Source organism: Panthera leo, chromosome C1 (genome assembly GCF_018350215.1).
Source record: "Panthera leo isolate Ple1 chromosome C1, P.leo_Ple1_pat1.1, whole genome shotgun sequence".
NCBI lineage: Eukaryota > Metazoa > Chordata > Mammalia > Carnivora > Felidae > Panthera > Panthera leo.
The window spans coordinates 72,375,093-72,397,696 of NC_056686.1; positions in this window are offsets into that span (position 1 = coordinate 72,375,093).

Here is a 22,604-nt window from a genome sequence, read left to right on the forward strand (position 1 = left end):
CACCATTATTTAATGCTTCAGAGAGTCAGATTCTAACCAGTTTTCAAAGTTCTTTTCTCTTTCTATTGTATTGGCAGCCACTTTTCACTAGGAAATATCAAATATTTCACCATCAAATATGTGTGCACCGCCTCCTCTTTCCAAATGTATTTTTCATAATTTTTCAAGCTTCATTGAAGTGGTGTCTTAAGTAAAACCAAGATGCTCTGAATGAAGGTTTCTAAGTTCACCCAGAAAGTAAAGAACTTAAGTATCTGAGTAAGCCACACTGCTTCAGCCTTGTCAAAGCCACTCCAGTATGCTTTTCAAAAATGTTCTGGGTATGTATCTATGCACCAGAGACTTGAGGATTACCGAAATCTGACCTCCAAGAGAGTGGCTTCACTATGTTTTTAGATTCAATCTTTTTAAAAACAGTTGTATTGAGGTATAATTGACATATAATAAACGACATATATTTAAAGTGCACACTTGCAAGATTTGATATGATATACACACCCATGAAACCATTATCACAATAAAGGTGAGGAGTATGTCCATCACCCCCAAAATTCCTTAGTCCCCTGTGTGTGATCCTAAAACTCAGAACCCCAGGAAACCACTGATCTCTTTTATGCCCTTACAGAGTGGTTTGCATTTTCTAGAATTTTAAATGAATGTAATCATGTAATACGTATTCTTTTGGGGGGAGGGCTATTTCTCCCCATTTTGCATAACTGAGATTCATCCATGCTGTAGCATATATCAATAATCATATTCATTCCTTTTTATTGCCGAGTAGTAGTCTACTATATAGCTATACCATAGTTCGTTTATCTATTCATCTGTTCATAAACTTTTGGGTTGTTTGGGTTGTTTTTAAGCTATTACTAATAAAGTTGCTGTGAACTTTTATGTACATACAAGTGTTTGTATAGAGTTAGGGCTAAATTGTGTTCCCCTAAAATTCATGTTGAAGTCCTAACTCCCATTACCTCAGACTATAGCATCATATTTGGAGACATGAGCTTTTATAGAAATGGTTAAGTTAAAAATGGGCCATTAGGGCAGGCCCTAATCCAATGTGGCTCATGCCCCTGTAAGAAAAGGAGATTAGGATACAGAGAGACACCAGGGAGGGACATGCACAGAGAAAAGACCATGTGAGGACACAAGAAGGTGGCCAGAGAGGCCTCAGAGAAAACCAACCATGCTGCTATCTTAATTTTGGATTTCTAGCCTCCAAAATTGTGAGAAACTAGATTCGTTGTTTAAACTACCTAGTCTGTGGTATTTTGTTATGGCAGCCCCAGCAAATTAATACATACAGACATATATTCCCATTTCTCTTGAGTAAATACCTAGGAGTGAAATGATGGGTCATATGGTAAGTATAAGTTTAGTTAGTTTTAAGTAAAAATTAAAAGTATTTTTAATAAACTGAGAAACTGTTTTTCAAGGTACTTATACCATATTACATGCTTACCAGCAGGACATGGGAATCCCAGTTCCTTCATATTGGTAAGGTCAGTCTTGTTAATATTAGTGATTCTAATAACATGTATTGCTAGCTCATTGTGGTTTAAATTGCATGTTCCTAATGACTAATGATGTGTATCTTTCCATGGACTTATTTTTCATTCATATTATCTTCTTTGGTGAAGTGTCTGACCAACTCTTTTGCCCATTTTTAGTTAGGTCATCTGCTTTCTTATTATTGAAGTTTGAAAGTTCATTATCTATGTCAGCTACAAATTTATCCAAATATATCAGATCTATGATACACCAGATATGATTTGCAAGTATTTTTTCTGTGATTTGCATTTTTTTTCTTTCTTTTAGGAACATAAGTTTTTAAATTTGACAGAGTCCAGTATGTCATTTTTTTTTTCTTTTATAAATCTTGCTCTCGGTGACATATCTTAAGAAATCTTTGTTTAATTCAAGGCAGCAAAGATTTTCTCTCCCATTTCTTTCTAGAAGTTCTATGGTGTTGGGTTTTTCACATAGATCTCTGACCCATTTTGAGTGATTTTTTTGTAAATGGTGTATAGATGAAGTTCTTTTTCCCCCCTCACCATTTGTTTAAGTTTATTTATTTTTGACAGAGACAGAGTGTGAGCATGAGCGGGGGAGGGGCAGAGAGAGAGGGAGACACAGAATCCGAAGCAGGCTCCAGGCTCCAAGCGGTCAGCACAGAGCCCGAAGCGGGGCTCGAACTCACAAACTGCGAGATCATGACCTGGGCCGAAGTCGGATGCCTAACCAACTGAGCCACCCAGGTGCCCCATCCTCACCATTTGTTTAAAAGACTATCGTAAATCAGTGGTCCATAAATTTGTGGGTCTGCTTCTGGATTCTATTTTATTCCAGTGATCTATTTCTCTATCTTTACATGAGTGCCATGCTGTCTTGATTACAGTTACATTTTATTAACCTTGAAATCAAGTAATGTTGGCTCTTCAATTCCAAGCTTTTCAAAGTTGTCGTGACTACTTTATGTCCTTGGCATTTCAATATGAATTTTAGAGGTTTATCAATATCAACAAAAGACCTGCTGGGATTATGACTGAGATTATATTAAATCTTTAGAGTCAGTTTCAACTAATTGATTTGTTTTCCTAGTATGGTTCGTATTTTCCTGCTTCTTTGCATGACTTGTAATTTTTAATGACTAGCAGATATTGTGAGTTTTATCTTGTTGGGTGCTGATATTTTTGTGCTCCTGTAAATATTCTAGAGCTGTGTCCTGGGATGCAGTTAAGTCACTCGGGAACAGTTTTATCCTTTCACACTTTATTGGACTGGCCCAAAGCAACATTTAGTCTAGAGTTACTTATATTCTACCACTAAGGCAAGATCCTTCTGTGCACCAAACCCAATGTCCTGTCAATCATGGGATTTTCCAGTCTGGCTGGTAGGAGGGGATACTATTCTCTTCGAGCATTGGGCACTGCTGCCTCTAACATATTTAGGCATTTCTTCAGGTAGTGTCCTCACAGGTAAGTGCTAATCAGTACTCAGATGATTAAGGAGAACCCTTTGCAGATCTCTGTCCTCTTCTCTCTGTGCAGCTCTTTCCTTTCCAGTACTTTCCTGTGAACTCTAGCCATCTTAGTTTCCTGGATCTCAGCTTCACCTCTTCACCTCACAGAGTCCACTGCTAGCTTGTGTTCCTCCTCCCAGCACTATGGCATGGAAACTCTCCAAGGTGGTAAGCAGGGGGTAATCATAGAGCTCATCTTGTTTCCTGTCTTTCAGAGATCACTATCTTTTGTTGCCTGATGTCCAGTATTTTGAAAACTACTCTTCCCTATATTTTGTCCTTTTTTTTTTTTTTTTTGGTTTTACTGGCAGGGAGAACAATATGGTTCCTGTTACTCCATCTTGGTCAGAAGTCAAAGTTCCTCACAATCTTTTTTCTTTCTTTTTTTTTTTTTTTTTTTTTTACCATTGTTTTGTAACCTCAAGATAATACAGGTAATGCAATTTTTAGACAATTATGTCATTGATTAAAACTTTTTAATAAAAAGTTAGCTATTCTAATTCATTTATTTTTCTTTTGTTGTGTCATTCAGGAACTACGAACTCTGATTTGTTATGGCCGCCAGACTGTGTTGGCTCATAAATAATAGCCTATTTGCCAGACCTTCATCAATAACTAAAAATGAGTGAAAAGAAAAAGTTTTAAATTAAGAAGCTATTTCAAATTTTGGTTAGAGTGCTAAAATATTCTCCAAGAAGCATAAGGCTTACTGTGTACCAGACACTGTGCTAAGTGTTTTACATACCTTATCTCACTTCATTCTCTCTCACACCCTATGAAGTAGATAATATTTTTAATATACAATACTTAAAGGAGGAAACTGAGGCCTAGAAAATATATATTTTCTAAAATTAACAGCTAGTAAATAACATAAATGGAATTCTAGGCTAGAGAGTCTAATTCCAAAGCCACCTTCATAATCACAATCAATGTAGTTCTGGCATACATAAAAATGGAAGAGCAGAACAGAGGAGAGCTCAAAAATAAAACAACCACATCTATGGGATTTTACTGTATGATAAACATGACATAAATTAATTTAATAATTATTGCTGGACACCTGGCTCTGCATTAAGAAAAAAATTACTATATCTCACACAAGAAAAAAATGCAATTCACAATTTTTTTAATTAAGGTAAAAAATAGAAATAGTACTAATGAGAATATAGAGCTTAGGAGTCATAGGTTGCTATGTCAGTCAGAGTGGGCTAAGTGTGCTGCAGTAATACAGACAACTGCAGTGCCTCAGTGCCTTGACACAACAAAGGTTAATTTCTCCATCATTTACATGTTCAACACAGATTAATGGGCACTCTGCTCATCATGGTCACTCAGGGACCCACGCTCCATTTGAACATATGTTTCCATAATCACCACAGCAGGGAGAAGCAGAGGTTTCCAGATGGAAATAATTAGTCTGACCTTGAAGAAGCCACATGACCTGTGGCAGCAACCCATTGGCTAAAATGAGCCACATCAAATGTTAATGTCAAAGGGGTTGAGAATAGTGCAATTCAATCAGATACCTGGAAGGAAAAGAAACGAAATATTCTGAACAGCCTTAATAACTGTTCCCTTGTCTTATTCCTCAATTTCATGAGAATGCTGCTACATTTTAGTAGTAGGCATGATTTTTGTTTTTGTAGTTGGTGTTGATTTGTGAAAAATTATTTTTGTTATATCTTAATTTTATCATATTTATGTGATGTATTTATGATTTTTATATGTATATTTTATCATATCTTTAAAAATTCTTTTTAGCAATTTTTCTTTATTATAAGTTTGTCATGAGTTTTTATCAGGAAGCAATGAGAAATTTTATCTTTTAATATCTATAGAAATAAGCACTTAGTTTTTTTCTCCTTCATCCAATTATTATAGTTTACTGTATTTTTCTAAATTTTTTTAAACATTTATTTTTGAGACAGAGAGAGACAGAGCATGAAGAGGGGAGGGGCAGAGAGAGAGGGAGACACAGAATCTGAAACAGGCTCCAGGCTCTGAGCTGTCAGCACAGAGCCCGACGCGGGGCTCAAACTCATGGACCGTGAGATCATGACCTGAGCCAAAGTCGGATGCTTAAGCGACCAAGCCACCCAGGCACCCCTAGTTTACTGTATTAATGAATTTCCTACTCTGAATCATTTTTGAGCTGCAGAGGGAAAACCTTACTAAATCACAGTTTATTATTATAAACTAATATTTTGCATAAATGCTTCTGGTTTGATATATTTCAATAGTTTATTTTGAATGTTTTCATTATCATATCTGAAATTGGGTTACACAGTTTGATGTTTTTGATTACCTATATAATTCACCAGTAAAAACTAACTCTAGTGTCTCTAAGAAAGTATATTTTAAAACATTTTAAATTTCTTCTATGGTTGTTAGTTTGTTCATATTTTTTACCTTTTCTTATGTTGATTTTGGTTAGCTTAAACAATTCATTCTATCTAGATTTTTTTTACAGACAAAGTTGTAGATGGTAATTTTAATTACATTTTTAATCTCTATCTATGGTTATATATCCTTCTCGTTCATAATATTTACATTTGTATCTGTTATGGTTTTTTTCTTCATCAGAACATGCCATTTATCTGTTTTACCAACTTTTATAAAATTGGCTCTTGATGTTACTTATTAATTTTTACTTTACTACTGTCTTATTCATTAAATTTCTGCTTTTTATTCTCTTATTGTAACTTTGTTCAATTTCTTGGATCTTTTCTAGCTTCTTCACACAAAAGCTTAGTATGTTTCATTTCAATTATGATCATTCTATGCTCTGTGTCTACTGTCTCCTTAACTGTCACAACTTCTATCTAACAGCTAAAAGGTTTCTCTCTGGAGTGTGTGTGTGTGTGTGTGTGTGTGTGTGTGTATTTTAAAACCAATAATTTGACAGACATTTGTACAAAAGAAACAACATAAGCTTCATGAGGGTAGGACTATTCACTTCACAAAGCCAAGTGCTGTGCTGTAAAGTATTTGGTGAATAAATACATGTACCTGTTCCTGCCAAACATTTCTCTGGTTCTTGTCTCTGTACCTGGAATGCCCTTTCTCATTTTTGCTAGGTAAATGTGGGTTAATTCTTCAAGATTGGTTCTGGGTCAATTTGCCAAAAAATCAACTGCAGAAAGCCCAACTTTCCACCAGGCCAAATTGTGAAATTTTCTTATTCCTTTGAACTCTTTATAAAACTTACAACAATTCACATTCAATGGGACAGTTTTAACAGCTTTTAAACATTTATGTAAACTTTCAGTTGACCAGTTTTCATTTTGTTTTCATAACAGCATTTTAAGAAATGTTTAATTTGTCTCTACAAAGATTCCTGCTGCTGCAGTTGGAAAAAGCTGGGACAGAGAAAAGGGATTTCTACTGGGGATAGATGAAAAGAAGGGTCAGCACACATTGTTTCTCAACGAGAAGCAAGATGTCAGCACAAGAAAAAGGAAAAATTCATGGAGTATACATTCATAAAGAATATATTCTCAATTGTAATTTTATAAATACATTCTTCTTATAAATTAGAAGATGCATCCAGCTTCCTCCTCTGTTCCCCACACATTTTGCCCCATTTGGCCTCACCTGTGTAACCTCCTTCCTTCTGGTAGGGCTGTGCTGTGTGCTGACTGCTTCCTGTCTCTTCCCAAGTAGTCATTCCATCCCTGTTCCTTCTAGTGTGAGCAGCAAGGAGCTAGGGCAGAGACAAACTCAACATTCCTTCAAATGCTGCTATGGTGACAAAATGAAAACTAGCCCATCAAAACTAAATTAGTGAAAACAAACAAGTAAATTCATAGAAGCGATTATTTGGTGAATTGGACTCATTTCCTCCAGAACCTCACGCCTTCTCTACAAAGCCTTCTCTGACTCTCCTTGGCTGAATTGGTGGGTCCCAATACACCCTGTTCACGCTTCCAGCACATCACTTTGAAGTGATTTGAAGATAGAAGCATTCTATCTTAGTTATCTGATTTCTTAAGTAGCTCAATCTCTATACAGTTTATCCATTCAACATCTACTTAAATAAAAAAGTTTCCTTGTTGAACAGATATTTATGGAGGTGGGCACAAAATGGGTGAAGGGGTCAAAAGCCACAAACTTGCAGTCATAAAATAAATAAGTAATGGGGATATAATGTACAGCAGTGGCTGTAGTTAATAATACTGTATTTCATATCTGAAAGTTGCTAAGATGGCAAATCTCAAAAGTTCTCACCACAAGAAAAAAAATTTTTTTGGAATGGTGTATAGTGATAGATGGTAACTAGACTTTTTGTGGGAATGGATCATTTTTGTTATATATACGAATATCGAATCATTATATTGTACACTTGTAACTAATATGTTATCTGTCAATTATACCTCAATTAAACTTTTTTTTTTTAACCAAACAAAACACAGACATTTACCATGAGCTGACTATGTGCTAGAGATTATAATAGATACTAAAGACTAAGGTCCAGGTTCCAGTCCAGAGATCATGGTCTGGAGAAGGCAGACCAAATTTCAGATATCCTTATATTCACCCTTCTGCTTTGCATTGTGGTTGGCAGAGTCTGTGCTCAGTAGAAGTGCTAAGCAGATTATAGGCATGTTGCCACTAAAATAACCAGAACTACAAGTTCCAAGTACACTCACAAGTGTTACAGCTAACATTTAAAATAGAAGCAGAAAACATTTCAAGTCCAAGAAAGTTTATGAGGTGGTTCTGAAAGCTACATTTTCCAATTCACCAAAATATTCAACAACGGCAAAAGAAAAAGACAAAGAAAATTGTATAATGAGATACACAGTATTCAGAATGTCCCATGAAGCAAGAAAAGATGGCATAGCCCTGTATTTAAAGTTTGGATACTGGGGCACCTGGGTGGATCAGATGGTTAAGCATCCAACTTCAGCTCAGGTTATGATCTAACAGTTCATGAGTTTGAGCCCCGTGTTGGGCTCTGTGCTAACAGCTCAGAGCCTGAAGCCTGCTTCAAATTCTTTGTCCCCCTCTCTTTCTGCCCCTCCCCCACTCATATTCTCTCTCTCTCTCTCTCTCTCTCTCTCTCTCTCTTTCTCTCTCTCTCTCTCAAAAACAAATAATAAACATTAAAAAGATAGTCAAAAAAAAAAAAGTTTGGATTCTGAAACAATCCATTTCATTTAAGCTTCAACAATAATAATCCAGTAACTATGTTTAAAGTCATTTAAAATGTCTTAAATGATCTGTTAGGTGTAAACTCATTGAAAAATATATTAATTCAGCCCTAATCTGATTCAAAACATAACCCATCAGTCCCAAGATGTTAAAAATCAAACAGTGTTGAAACATTCCCAGAATCAATGTCTTATAGCTTCCACATGGCTGATCAAAAACATGCAGAAACACATAATAACTTAAGAAGTTCAATAACATAAAAAAAATGACCACAATAAAATTTAATTCAAGTCTAACCCTCAGGATCTTTGAAAACTATCTAAATTAGTCTGGATACTTAAAAACAGAAATTATCTTGTCAGATATTCCCCCAAACAACTGTCTTAAAATAAACTTCATCAGAAATCTAGGTTTATTGGTAGTCAGAAAGGTCGTTGGAATCTCCATCCTTCAATATTCTGTTCAGGAGTAGTAGGTAGTAAATAGGTTTGAGTCTCAGCACATTTTCAAATAGAGTGCATGTTAGGCTGACTAATGTCACCTTCCCCCCCCCCCCCCCAAATACATAAGTCCTAATCCCTTGGAACCTATGAATGTTACTTTATAGGGTCAAAAAGGACTTCACACATATAATTAAATTAAGGGTTTGAGATAGGAAGATTACCCTGGATTACCTGGGTAGATAACATTTATTGCAGTTATAAATTATAGTTGTATCATAGTTACACTTTGTCAATGTAACTATTTAATTTGGAGGCACAATAGATTAGGATAAATCCTGTAGTCAAACTGATATGATAGACAAAATTATCAGGATAATTAAAGTCAACATTCTCTGTTCCACCTTTCCTGAATGAACCAGAATTCCCTTATTTCCTATTTAGGCCCAAGGGCCAGACTGTGCCTGTAGGCTATCACAACCAGATACTCACACAATTGCCTCATTGATTCCCATTAAGTAACTCATATGCTCTGAGTTATAACTAGATCTAATTCAGGACCTGTCAGGCTGTCAGGCCAGATTTCCATGATGCAGCCCCTGAACAAAACATCTAAGGCCAGAGATTCCAACAACCTCTTTGATCCTATAAATTTAAAGAATCTTTGGAGTAAGCCCTCTGCCCCATACCACTTCTTGGAGAGCCAGATAAATTCTGGGAGGTGTAGTTTTGCTTCCTGAATTGCTCTGGATGATCTGATCGTCCGACAATTTCCCAGCCATCCTCACCATCATTTAATCCATAGCTACACAATTGAGACTATTAATTAAATCTCAGGTAAAAGTTTTAACTTTACATCTTTGTAATTAAGAGATATTTTTATACACACACACATGCCAAAATCCTTTTTAATTAAAACCTTTTGGTAGAAATACTCTTACTTTCCATTTTGGAGATGGTGAGAAGTATATGAAAAGTCTGATTCTGCTCAGGGCATTCCTGTTTTAAATAAAACTAATTTTTCCATAGAATTTTCAGTGATTTTTCCCCACTCTTAATACACTTCAGCCAGGCATGGTCCCTTTGAAATTAATTCCAGTTTGTGAAATTCAAAAGATGAAGACTAGTAGGAATTTAATTTCATATTGGTGGTTTCTGTGGCTGGGTAAACATTATTAATGTTTTCATAATGGCATAATAAGTGATTTAATTCACTAAACACAATGGACATATGGTACCATATTTGTATTAGCTCTGCCCAGTACATGAAATCACTGAGTATAATTCATATACCTATTTTTTCCAACTAACCCACTGTATTTGAATATGAATTTGTCACCATTAGTGAAGATCTCCAGTTAATATGAACTATGGCGGGAGAAAATACACCGTTAGATATACAGGTTAATAACCTGAACATATAAAAAATGGATGATTAACAATTTAATTCTGCAAATATTGGGATCTTACTATGTGACAGGTTCCTGTATCCTGAACTGGGGATAAAAGAGTGTTGAGCCAGATCCAGCCCTGCTCCATGGAGTCTAGTGTACAAACGGGGTACAACTCTTGCCAGAGTCACGATGTAGGTAATCCGGGCAGAGAAAGCAGGCTGTCTTTCTCACTATCCATTCCAACCTCCTTGCTGTAAATGAAAATGCGTGGGCCTTTTACAAAAGGCAGGAAAAAAATTTTCCTTCCTTCTGTGGTCTTTCCCACAACTTGTCAAGGTGGATTTTTTTTTTTCCTTCTTTGTCATTTAATGTCACACTCCCAGAATGGCGGGGGCACTCGGGTTATGAGTGCAGACACTCCTCTCCCGCGCGCAGGGGCCCTGCCCACAATTCTGCACACTGGCTGCTGGGTTTCCTTTCTCACCTGCTGCAGGACCGAAACCTCCCGGAGTCCAGTCAGGCATCTCTCTTTCCCAAGACCTGCCACCCCAGTCCAGAGGATGGGCCACCTGTCAGTGCTGTCACTTCCACGGCCAGACGTCCTAAGCACCAGGACAGAGGCAGGTAAGAGACTCGCCCCCCACCGTGTCACCTAAAGCTTGGTGGTGTCATCAGCTTGACAGGAGGACTTCCTAGAACTTCGCGGCCCGCTCTTCCCACAGATCCCCCAGGGCGCATGCGTCTGACCAGAACCAATCTCCGTCTTCTGCATTCTCACTCCCACGCCCGGGAGGCTAAAGTAGCTGGACCGTGGAGGTTTGCGGTGCCAGGGGATGAGGTACAGACTGGCCAAGAACTTGTCACAGGGAGGTGGCGGGAGGAAGGAGCTGAGAGGTTCCAAGCTCCCAGTGCCAAATCCACTGTCCTAAACGAAAACACAAATTTGAAGATACAGTAGGAATTTCAAGATGGCAACCTCAGAGTGTTGAAGTCTCAAGAATGGTATCTTTCTCAGCGTGGGATCTTGAACAACTGCATAAGTTACATGCTCATGAAGCAGCTCCTGAGTGGAGGGAAAGGGTGGGAGGCTTTCATCTCATGCCTTTGGTTAGTAGCAAAGGTTTCTCGTCATCAGTTTCCTGAAAAAATGTCAGGAAAAGACTGTGAGGTTCTTAGCCATGCAGAAGCTGTGTGATTTTTGGAAACTAGTAGGAGCTGTTCCTAGAAGCTCAGTACAGAGTCTGTTCTTAAAGCTTTTCCCATAATTCTGTAAAGCATCTAATAGCTGGCAATAATTCCCATAGCCCAACCAGAAGGGTTCAGTTGCAAACAACAGAAAGCACAACGGATACAGTATTATAATTCTGTCTGGAGAGGCATGAAATAGGAACATTCCAGGAATAAATTGACTGTGGTGGGGCATGTTTAGACACAGAAGAAAGCATTTTATGTTGCAAATGTCATTCAGTGCTAGAAGAAGAACCAGTTATACTAAAGGAGAAACATCACAAAAAATGAAATGGCTGTGTCATTCTTCACTGCTCTTTATAGCATGAGTTGGAGGGGTTGTCGAGGCAGAGCAGTGATTAAGTTTGAAAGTGGCAAATAGACATAAATTGTGTCCTTGCTTAGAAAAAAGTAGGAATTGTCCTCCTGATACATGAGCTTTAGATTTAAGTAGATTTACTTGCTGTGTTACCTTGGGTGGTAAATTAATTCTCCGAGTCTCAGGTTCTTCATACTATCCTTCCAGGGTAGTTAGAGATGATTTATAAAAAGAACCTAGAACAATATCTAATACAGAGTAGATACTCAATAATCACTGTTATTATAATAAATTACAATTTTGTGTACAGGAACAGGCTTAGGAACATGTGGATTGCTACCATGTTGGCACCCCTACATCTGGGTACATCACTCAAAGCAACACCACCCCAATTCTCTACTGGATTCCTTGGCATCCATCTCCTGTCCTCCCATCTATCCATCTACCGATCCAGTCAACTCACTTATCCACCCATCTATCCTTTCTCCCTTCTAAAACTGGAACTGTCATAAAAGTTGGAATTCAGTATTCAGAAGCCTCAAGACTGCCTCGTAGCCATCTCTCACAGCAAGCCCTGAATTAGAGGAGGGATTTACTCCAAAATAAAATGAATTTAAAATGCATATACAACTTTATCCTCAAAAAGTCACATCACCTTTATAACAATCACAGGGATACTAAAAATTTCCATATGTTTTGTAGGAGGTGGGTCTTCATGTCAGCTCCATCCTCCATATTAAATATTGATGAGAAATCTTTCTGTATTTTTGTATGTACCATTTCCTCAGCTTAGAATTTCTCTCCCCAGTAGATGTGATAAATTTAAGGCCCATTTCATATTTCTGCTCCTCTTGAATCTTGCAGCTCTCCCAGCAATGATCACCCTCTCCTCATTACCAACATTGTATCTTGCTCACACCTTTACAAAGCACTTCTATAGTAAATTACAAGAATTTGTTTATGCAGCTATATATTTGAGATCTTCGTTTATATTTTAAAAAATCTAACACCTAGCTCGGTTGGACACCTAGGGGTGCTTGATATATGCTGAATCAATTAAGAGCCTTAACAGCAAGCCCAAGCCCTTCACTCCTGACACCATCCCATGCCGGCTCAGTTTAGGTTTCCCTCTTCAGTTATGCCCAGCAGCTCCACCCATTCTTCCCTCCTCTTGCCAGAGCTGTGAACCCAGCTCATTGTGTGGGGCAGCAGCATCTCCCCAGATCTCATCCACCCATTTCCATGCCCCTGTTCTGTCCTGTACCCTCTCAGACACATCCTGGAATTTAAAGGTATGAGCAGAGGAAGACAAGGAGGCAAAAACAAAACAAAACAAACCACAAAAGGGTTTCAGGAAGAATAGCATGATCGACAATGACAAATGCAGCACAAGGTAAGAGAGAGGTTGAAGTGCCAAATGTATTGAGCCTTACCACGCTCCACTTTCAAGCAAGTTGTAAAGAGTAGACAAACCAACAAGGCAGATGAATCTTTTGTCCTTTTGGACCTTGCATCCTACCATGCTAACACAATAAGCGAACAAATAATGTACTCATAGCTCAGAAGTGCGACAAAGGGGAAGAAGAGGGAGATAACATGAAGAAGTTACCTATAATAGTAAACAGTTACTTATAATTAATCTTAAATTACTGCTGTATATCAAGTCTTGTTCTAAATACTACATGTGTATAATATCAGTTAATCCTTACAGCAATCCTAGGAGATAGGTACAGTTATTTCCTCAATTATAGATGAGAAACTGAACCACGGAGGGGTTAAATGGTGTTTCCAAGGTCACAGCCCATGCGTGTTCTGGGGAAAGCCTCTCTGAGAATGGATATCTGAGCCAAGACCTGAGGGATGCTAATGACCCAGCCAGGGAGAGAATCCCGGGCTACGGGGAGAACAAGTGCAAAAGCCTGGAAGTGGGCAAGGGTTTGGGGGACTCGAAGATTGGAGAGGAGGCTGGTGGGGATGGATGATCAGGAGTGTGGGGGCAAGTGCAGGAGATGAGGCTGACAGGAAGCAGGAGCTGATCAGTTGGCCGGCACGTTGCATGAGGAGGTGGCTGGTGAATCTGGAGTGACTTGAACAGCTGCAAAATGGAGCTATGGGGGCAGAAGTTAGGCTTAGTGGGTTGAGGAGAGAATGGGAGGTACAGAAGTAGAGACAAACATTCAGAACTGCTTAAAGAAGCCCTGCCTTAGAAAGGGGAGAATGGGTGGTAAAGAGAACCAAGATGTGGGGTTGAGAAACCTTAAATATGTGTAAGTGCTGTAGAAAATGAGAAGTTTAAAACATAAAAGAAAGGAGAGATGATTTTCTGAGCCAGTTCTGAATGTGCACTGAGGGGCTGTGATTTAGGGCACAGCGGAGGATTTAGGGTCAGACAGGGGAGGGTCAGCAATTCCAGTGTGACTGGAGTGATGGAAGGAAGGAGGAGCTGGATGCATATAAGCTTATAATGGAAATGGAAAAAAGCTGGAGAGCTAGCATCTCCTTCTTCTATTCTGTCTACTTCACAGCTGTGTCCCACTCATCTGATTGAATACTCATGTCCAAACTTTGCTAGAATTAAGGCTGACTCTTACTCCTCTTGGACCTTGTCCTGGTCCTGTGTGCACACTCCCAAGTCAGGCTCTTTCTGTAGATTACTGCTCCTGGCTCCTTCCCTGCTGACCAAAATGTGTTCAGTACAACAAAGTGCCTTGTGTCTATTTTCCTGAGACCTTGGAATACCTAAAGTCTTAGAATGGCAGTAATATACACTCAAAAATTAAAAATAACACATGAGAATGTATCTCTTCATCAATGAACTTTGTGACAAATGGCTTACTATGTATGTAAACCTCACACCATGAGATGACACCAAAGAAATTCCATAGCTCCATTATCAAGGAAAACATTTCTGTATTGGGTGGAGTGAAATCCTATGAACAATCCTTTCAGGCAGTATTGATATCGTCAACCTAGACCGAATGGGATCATAGATTCTGACAGAAAATTCCACTGGTGCAAGACATCAGTGCAATGTGTTCTATAAAGCGCTTCTGATGAAATGACATGTTCATTCCAAAACACCTCCCACAGCTTATTCATCTCTTTTGAGAAAACTGTAATGGTTGTGTCTCTCCATTACTAATAAAGAGAATAAGGACAATCCATATAGAAAAGGATGGGTTACTTGCACTACTCAGAATGAGTTTTCCATAACAATTTACGCAGTTTTGAGAAGTAAATTCTTTCTTCCTATGAAAAGGCTGAAATTGTTGACATAACAATTATTTAAGAAAATTTTCTCAAACTTTCAGGTGTGAGATCAGTAACATCTGAGCATCTAACATATTAAATGGTGATTACAGTTGATAACATTGTATTATATAACTGAAATGTGCTAAGAGAATAGAACTTAAATATTCTCATGCACACAAAAAAAGATAAATATGTGAAGTGACGGATGTGTTACCTAGACAGGAGGACTCCTTTCACAATGTATTCGTATATCAAATCATGCAGTACACTTTAAATACCTTACAATTCTATTTGCTAATTGTAGCTCAATAAAACTAAAAAAAAAAAAAAAAATAGTAGAATGATTTATATGCATCTTTCCTTCTCCCCCATCCCACCCTCAATTTTTTTCCCCTCAAAAAGTAAGCTCTGTTGGGCAGGAAAGAGTATGCACTCTGAATTATTTTTTTTTTTAAAGATTGTATGTACAGAAAAATTTTAGAGTTAAGTACATTGTACTATACTGTCTAAACATCATATAGGTCAATCATAGTATTTTTCTATCTAAAAACTCACTATTTTAAACTAAATATCCTAGATTTAATCTAAATATTCTGTTTAAATTATTCTTCAGTCACAAGAAATAAGAGACTTTACCATATTAGTAGTCTGAAATATGAACAAACAGACTATCTGAGGATTGAGTGGAACACTCACGAAGGAAGAATATGAAAAGTTAAAAAAAAAAAAAGGCAGTCAGGAGCTCCAACAAAATGGCACATTTTTCTAACAATGCCATTGTGAGTTTGATCAATGTTTCTCATGATAAGACGTGTAAAGCCCTAAGTTACCTGACAGTTTTATGTTATCAGACATCAAATTGATTCTGTTTCCAGATTTTTGCGTTACAATTGAATCTAAGAAAAGAAAGCTGGTAACTACTAACTGTTAGGTTTTGTAATGTTTTACTATTAAAGAGAAAGAAATAGGAGTTGTATTTAGTTGTATTGGGTACTGTTAAAACATAAACTGAGGTATAGTAAATATTTTAAGAACTTATTTGAGCAAATATTGTTTCTAATTGGGTAGCAGCAAACAGGAAGTGATTAGGAGTGCTCCACTGACAGGAGCTACCTGCGAGACTTTTATAGTGAAGAGGTAGAAGAAAGCAAGGAAATTGCCTGACTGGCTATAGGTGAAGCATTTGCTTTATTTGGAAAAGCCTAGTTGGTTGGTTGTGATTCGTTGTCTTCAGGTTTTGACTTCTTAACCCGGGAGGCATTTAAAGGCTTTCGTTTTACTTTGTCTACACTAGGCTGCTAAGGTATTAGAACCACCTCTAATTGCCGCCTTGTTTAATAAATGTAACATTATATATTTTTAGTTACAACTTACCAGTTAATTTGAGATAAGAATGAAAACTACGGTATGGAGACATCACCATTTAAAAAACCAAAAAAGAAACATCTGACTTAGGAGATCCTGTGTAGATTCCCTACTGGATTTAACTCAACTGACTGAACATTACTTTGCTTTCATACACTTTTGGTTGCCTATGGTTTTTCAAATAAAATGACCAAACAATGCGTTATTACATCCATGTTTTGGCAATTATTAGTTAGGACACTAACTTTAGCTGTAAGCACAACACCTGAAATGGCTTGAGTAATTAAGAGAGCTAACTCTTTTAGGTAATAAAGCGTCTTATGTGAGGCTGTCAAGGACTGCAGCTCCAGATCATTGACAAACCAGGGTCAGTCCTATCTTTCTGCTCCCCCATGCCTGGCATGTGGCTTTTCTCCACATGGTCGTGAGATGGCTGCTATACTGCCTCATGCCTCATCTCCCATCAGGGTCAGGGGACCTTAATTTATCCCTTTAAAAGAGCAGTTTCAAAGTTTCATACAATGACTTACATACTACCAGCTAGAATTCGGTCACATGGTCACCTCCAGTGGGTAGTCTCTTAGAAAGTTGAGTATCCTAGCTTTCAAGCCATTATGCAGAAAAAGGCAAGAATGAAAGATTGCTAATGGCTTTTAAGCCACCCTGTCTGCCTCTGTGGTCAAGGGGGATGAGGAAGTTTGTAGAAAATACGAATGGGGGGCGCCTGGGTGGCTCAGTCGGTTAAGCGGCCGACTTCGGCTCAGGTCATGATCTCACAGTTCGTGAGTTCGAGCCCCACGTCGGGCTCTGTGCTGACGGCTCGGAGCCTGGAGCCTGCTTCGGATTCTGTGTCTCCCTCTCTCTGACTCTCCCCTGTTCATGCTCTGTCTCTACCTGTCTCAAAAATAAATAAAAATGTTTAAAAAAAAAATTAGAAAATACGAATAGGGCATCCAAATAATTTTCTAAATCACAGAGAACATTTCCTTAAAAAATGCTGACGTTTATAAGTATTATTGGTTGGTACTACAAGGCTGATCTTATTGATTTGGGGAGTCAATGTAAAAATCATTTACTTACCAGTGAGATGGTTTCTCAATGTGCTATGCTCCTGTCATGATTTGACTTTGGGCTGACCTGAAATTTTCCAAATGCTTCTATTTAAACTCTGGCCACTCCTAGACACTCAAGCTTCAGAATAACATAGATCTCAGCCCCATTATTCCTTTTCCAAGCTGTATCAGGAAAAAAAAAACCAAAAACGGGCACTGCAGGTTTGTATAAATCTCTTAAGTATCAGCTAGTTAGGGAAGCAAGGTGTTAAAAGGTCCCACTTATATAATGATTCTATATATTAGAATCAGCTAGGAATCCTTTAAGAAATTCTGATAAACTGATTTTTGAGAGCTCTGTAGGTAATTCTTACATGCAACTAATGCTGAAAACTACTGCATTAGAAGACGGAAAAAACTAGAAATAGCATGGAAAACCTTGATCAAGTTATTGAGCCTCTTTAAAAAAAATTTTTTTAACGTTTATTTATTTTTGAGACAGAGAGAGTCAGAGCATGAACGGGGGAGGGGCAGAGAGAGAGGGAGACACAGAATCTGAAGCAGGCTCCAGGCTCTGAGCTGTCAGCACAGAGCCCAACGCGGGGCTGGAACTCACGGACCGCGAGATTGTGACCTGAGCCGAAGTCCGCCGCTTAACCGACTGAGCCACCCAGGTGCCTCTATTGAGCCTCTTTAAGCTCAGTTTTCTCATCTATTAAATGAGTTAAACCATATAAACAGTTTCATGCATAACACATAGTAAACACTTAATAAATATTAGTTATTGTTTTGATGATGCTAACATATTTTTTAATATGAAATTTATTGTCAAATTGGTTTCCATACAACACCCAGTGCTCATCCCAACAGGTGCCCTCCTCATTGCACATCACCCACCTTCCCCTCCCTCCCACCCAATATATTTTTGAAAAAAAAAAAACAAAAAAACATTCTGAGCAAATGGAGTTTTTCCAAGGCAAACAATAAACTATAAGAGCAGAGATCTTGAAGATAGCTTGGCCACTTACTAGTTAATTTGACATTGAGCAGGTAAACCATGTGATCTGCCTCAGTTTTTTCATCTACTAAATATGAATAACAGCTATTTCTCAGGTTTTGAAGATTAGAAGATATCATGTCTGCTAAAGTTGAATTTTCAAAAAAGATCACAACTCTTACACAAATATAAAACAGACATGTACCAAAGATTTTACTCAACTCTTCAATTACTGAAGGAACAGATATGATGGCAAGACCTGTTCAATGAGAATTTTACTTACAAAGATCTACAATCTACCAGTCAAAATTCATTTGCATTGATGTGAACAGAATTATTTGCATTGCAATTTGTTTTCACAATCTGACAGCTACCCCTGGAAAAGACAGCAGGAATCTTGCCCATTTCCAAGTCCTAACATGTAGTTGAAGCACACAGCAGAGTGTACCCACCATGTATTAAGTACTGATTAAATGGTGGTTCCAGTTCTTGTTATTGTTGGGTAATATGATCATTTACCTAAAGAAACCAAAGCAAATCAACTAAATGTATTAAGACAGATTAGTCATTACTATGACACTAAGTATTCATGCTTTACATTCCTCCCACTACTATAAACATACCAATGATAGATGTTTTTATGTAAAGAAAAGTCATGGACATATTCAAAAGTAGGGCAATAGATAATCTGCAGCAATAAGCAGGAGCTGAGGCCTCAGGCAGCCCAGAGTTGGACTTCTGTGGAATGACAGAGTCAGGTGTCCTTACTAAAGCTGGAAGCCAGCACAGTGTTACTCTTCGCCAGCTTAATGACTGGATCTCTCTGATATCTCCAATCACCAAGGGACAGAAGCCAGAACTACCGACTAAGATCATGCCTTGGGCTAGAGGTGGTAGAGGCAACCAAAAAACTGATAGACTGGGGAGGCTTGGAGAAGAGGAAGATGTAAACTCCCACATAAAATAAGTCATACAACTAAAATTTCAAAGAAAATGAGGAAAATTAACACTAAGAAAGGCAGCAAATAATCTTAATCAGAGTGTTAATAATAGAGAATATGATACGGCCATTAATTGTGGAATATTTAACAACATGGCAAAGCATGTTAAAGGAAGGAAAACATGTCAAGGGGAAGTCAATGTTTGTTTGCTTTTTTTTAATGTTTATGTATTCTGCAAGAGAGAGAGAGAAGGGGAGGGGCAGAGAGAGAGAATCCCAAGCAGACTCCTTGCTGTCAGCTCAGAGCCCAATGTGGGTCTCAATCATGGGTCCCTAGTCTCACAAATCATGAGATCATGACCTGAGCCAAAATCGATCCAGATGCTTAACCAACTGAGCCACTCAGGCGCCCCAGGAGGTCAACATTTTTAAGACCAGTCTGCTCCTTGGCCACTAGCCCTCAGCTCCGTTTCTATCCTAAGTTTTTCTTCCATTGCAGGGAACTGGAAGTCTGCATACTCCAGTCTCTTCCATACTCTCTTTCCAGCTGTATCTCAGAGAGAATCGCCGATGGGAGACACTGGCAGAGACTGGGAATGAGGAGGACTTCCTGTTGGAGGTAGCTCCGACAAACACGGCAGGGCACCAGGCAACCTTGAGCCCCTTGACCGGCAACATGGTTTGGACAGCAGGATTCCTGGACTTGTGTAACATCAGTAGGATTTTTTTTTAAATTTATTTTAATTATCGTTTTCTTTCCAGTCAAGCCAAGAACCTTAGAAGAGGTTCTATATTAAGAACATAGCCAAGGAAGTGTAGGATTGTCAATGTGGTTGTTTTAAACTTAGCCTCTCAGGCATTGTGATTGAAACATAACCCTGATGACTTCCACAGTGTAATAGAATGCTTCACAAAAGGTTGCTGAATCGTGGGATGTAATAAAGTCTGCCTAGCTTCATTTCCAGTGCTGCAGAACTCCCCGCTTCCTGTAAGTCAGCTGCAGTTAGGTTCCAGCAGCGTCAGGAGCACAGTGGCTCCTGAGGTCTAGGCAACAACATCTGCCTTTCTGCTGCTCCTGTCTTGGGCATGGTAGCAGCCTCCAGCCTCCAGCCTCCAGCCAATCTTTAGGTGAACACGCCTTCCCTTTTTTGGTCCTTCATTTCCTTGGACATACTCGTAACTACTTTTCTGTAGTATGTTCGCTCTGGGTGGACACTGACTGATAGAGCTGGCTTCACCAGCGGAAAGCAGGTAACATTCAGCATTTTTATATATGCTGAAAACTCTGAGGAACAATGATACTTAAGGAACTGTGAATGCCAGTAGGAACTGACTTGTTATGCTAAATAAAGTAAATAACTTACACACTGCAAATGTAGATACATATCTATAGAAGGAAGGCCAGTTTTCTTTGGTTACTAGAACGGCAGGTGATTTTTATGTGGTGAGAGGACTACAAATGCTGGAACCAGCTTCATTGGGCTCAAATCCCAGGTCTTCTACCTCCTACGTGTGTGGCCTTGGGCAGGATTTTTAACCTCTCTGCCTCAATTTCTCCAAATGCCAAGTGGTTGAAATAACCTCTCAAAAAGTCACTTGAAGAAAAAAGCCAGTAAATGAAGTTAAAGAACACAGGAAAGAGCCTGGTGTATAGTATTATATAAGTGGTTTTCCCAGAAATCAATTTTGAAAATGATTTAAATTTTCTCATTCTACTAAAGGATATATATTATAATTGACCAGAAAATAGGTCATACAAAAAGAAAGATGTGACATTCCATAAAAAGAAAGTATAAGTCATTTTAGAGATACTGTTAAATTTTTAATTTAATTTTTACAGTGTCACAGGGCTTTAGAAGCCATATCCTATTAGAAGCCTATCCTAAACCAACACTCGGAGATTGTGGGAGGGGACTACATGAGGGTGTGAAGGAGATGGGAGTTGTTGTAGACCACCTTGGAGACTGGCTAGCACAATCTGGAACGGGAAGGCCACTGTCATGCTTATTGCCAAACTAATTTTTTCACTGAGCCAGTTAGTAATGCATGCAACTAAGAGTAAAAGGAACCCCAGCAAAAAGGTGATTAAAACAAGAAGAGGTTTATTTCATGCCACAAGAAGTCCCAGAGTAGGGAGTCCATACCTAGTATGGTGGTCAAGGATGCCATTGACCTGGGTCAACAACCAGGCTCCTCCTGGCATTGAGCTGTAGCACTCTTAGTGATGACAACAGCTCTAGCAGATTCCCTGGCAGAAAGACATCATGTGGCACCAGTGACCTTCCCTTTACGCCTCATTGGTCAGAATCTCAGCATGCAACTTTTAGCTGCAAAGCAAAATGGGGAATTGGGTTTTTAGATAGTCCAGTCTCTAGTGTAGATGAAGGCAAGGAAAAACAAGGAAAACTGTGTTGATTGAGCCCACATTTCCTAAGTTCAGATTTTGAACAGTGCGTTTACCTAAGGTAGATCATGAGGCAGTAAATATTGGAGCTACATTATAACCTAAAAAAAGTATAGGGCTTTACATGTAAGAGGTTCTTATGAACTGTTTCTTGAGTTAATATATTATATAGTATTAGGTATTTAGCATCTCTTATAAGCATTAACCTTATACAAGCATTTCCTAGAATGACTTTGTATCGTATTTGCATTCATTGAACAAAACAGATTTTCCATTACTAGGAAGCAAAAAGAGTAAACCAATACAATAATTTTATGTAGTTTACTTTCTCTTAATTTCAGGGTTTGCATTACAGGTTTTAATCTGTGCATGAAATGCCAAACCCAGCTCCACTCAGCTCAGTGTTTCTCCTGCCACCCACTGTGCCTCAAACCTTTTCCCCTACCCTATAGATCTGTCCTCACATGTAAGTTCTTTTTCTATCACTGTTCTTCTTTGTTCAGAATTTTCTTCTTTAAATAACATAAAAATAAAAAGCGATAGGGCAAATGATTAAACACATTCCCTTTAGGAAAAAAAAAAAATCGATGTTATAAGAAACTTTGTAAAGGAAACAACCCAAAAAACGAACTGCATTCTGAAAACACCATGAAATGCCAACATAGCATTTTTGTACTTCAAAAAAATGTCTTCAACTTTTATGCCAAACTTGACTTGAAAATTGAAGCTGTTAAAAATACACACTTAATTTAGTAGCTTTTAATTCACAGGGCTTTTTCATGGGTGGGGTTGCAAAGTGGTAAGTTGAATTTTGCCACAGAGGAATATACTGCCTCTGTACAAGTCAGACTTTTTACTAAGAATAGACTTGTGGGATGCAGGATAATTAAAAAGTGCTTGGCATAATTGAAGTTCTGGTGAGGAAATGATTAAAGTCATGGCCTTGCATGTTGGGTGTATACAAACTACTTTAAAACTTGGATACTGGAATGTATGGCCTTAAAAGGATTGCATTAAGACGAAAAACATAAAATG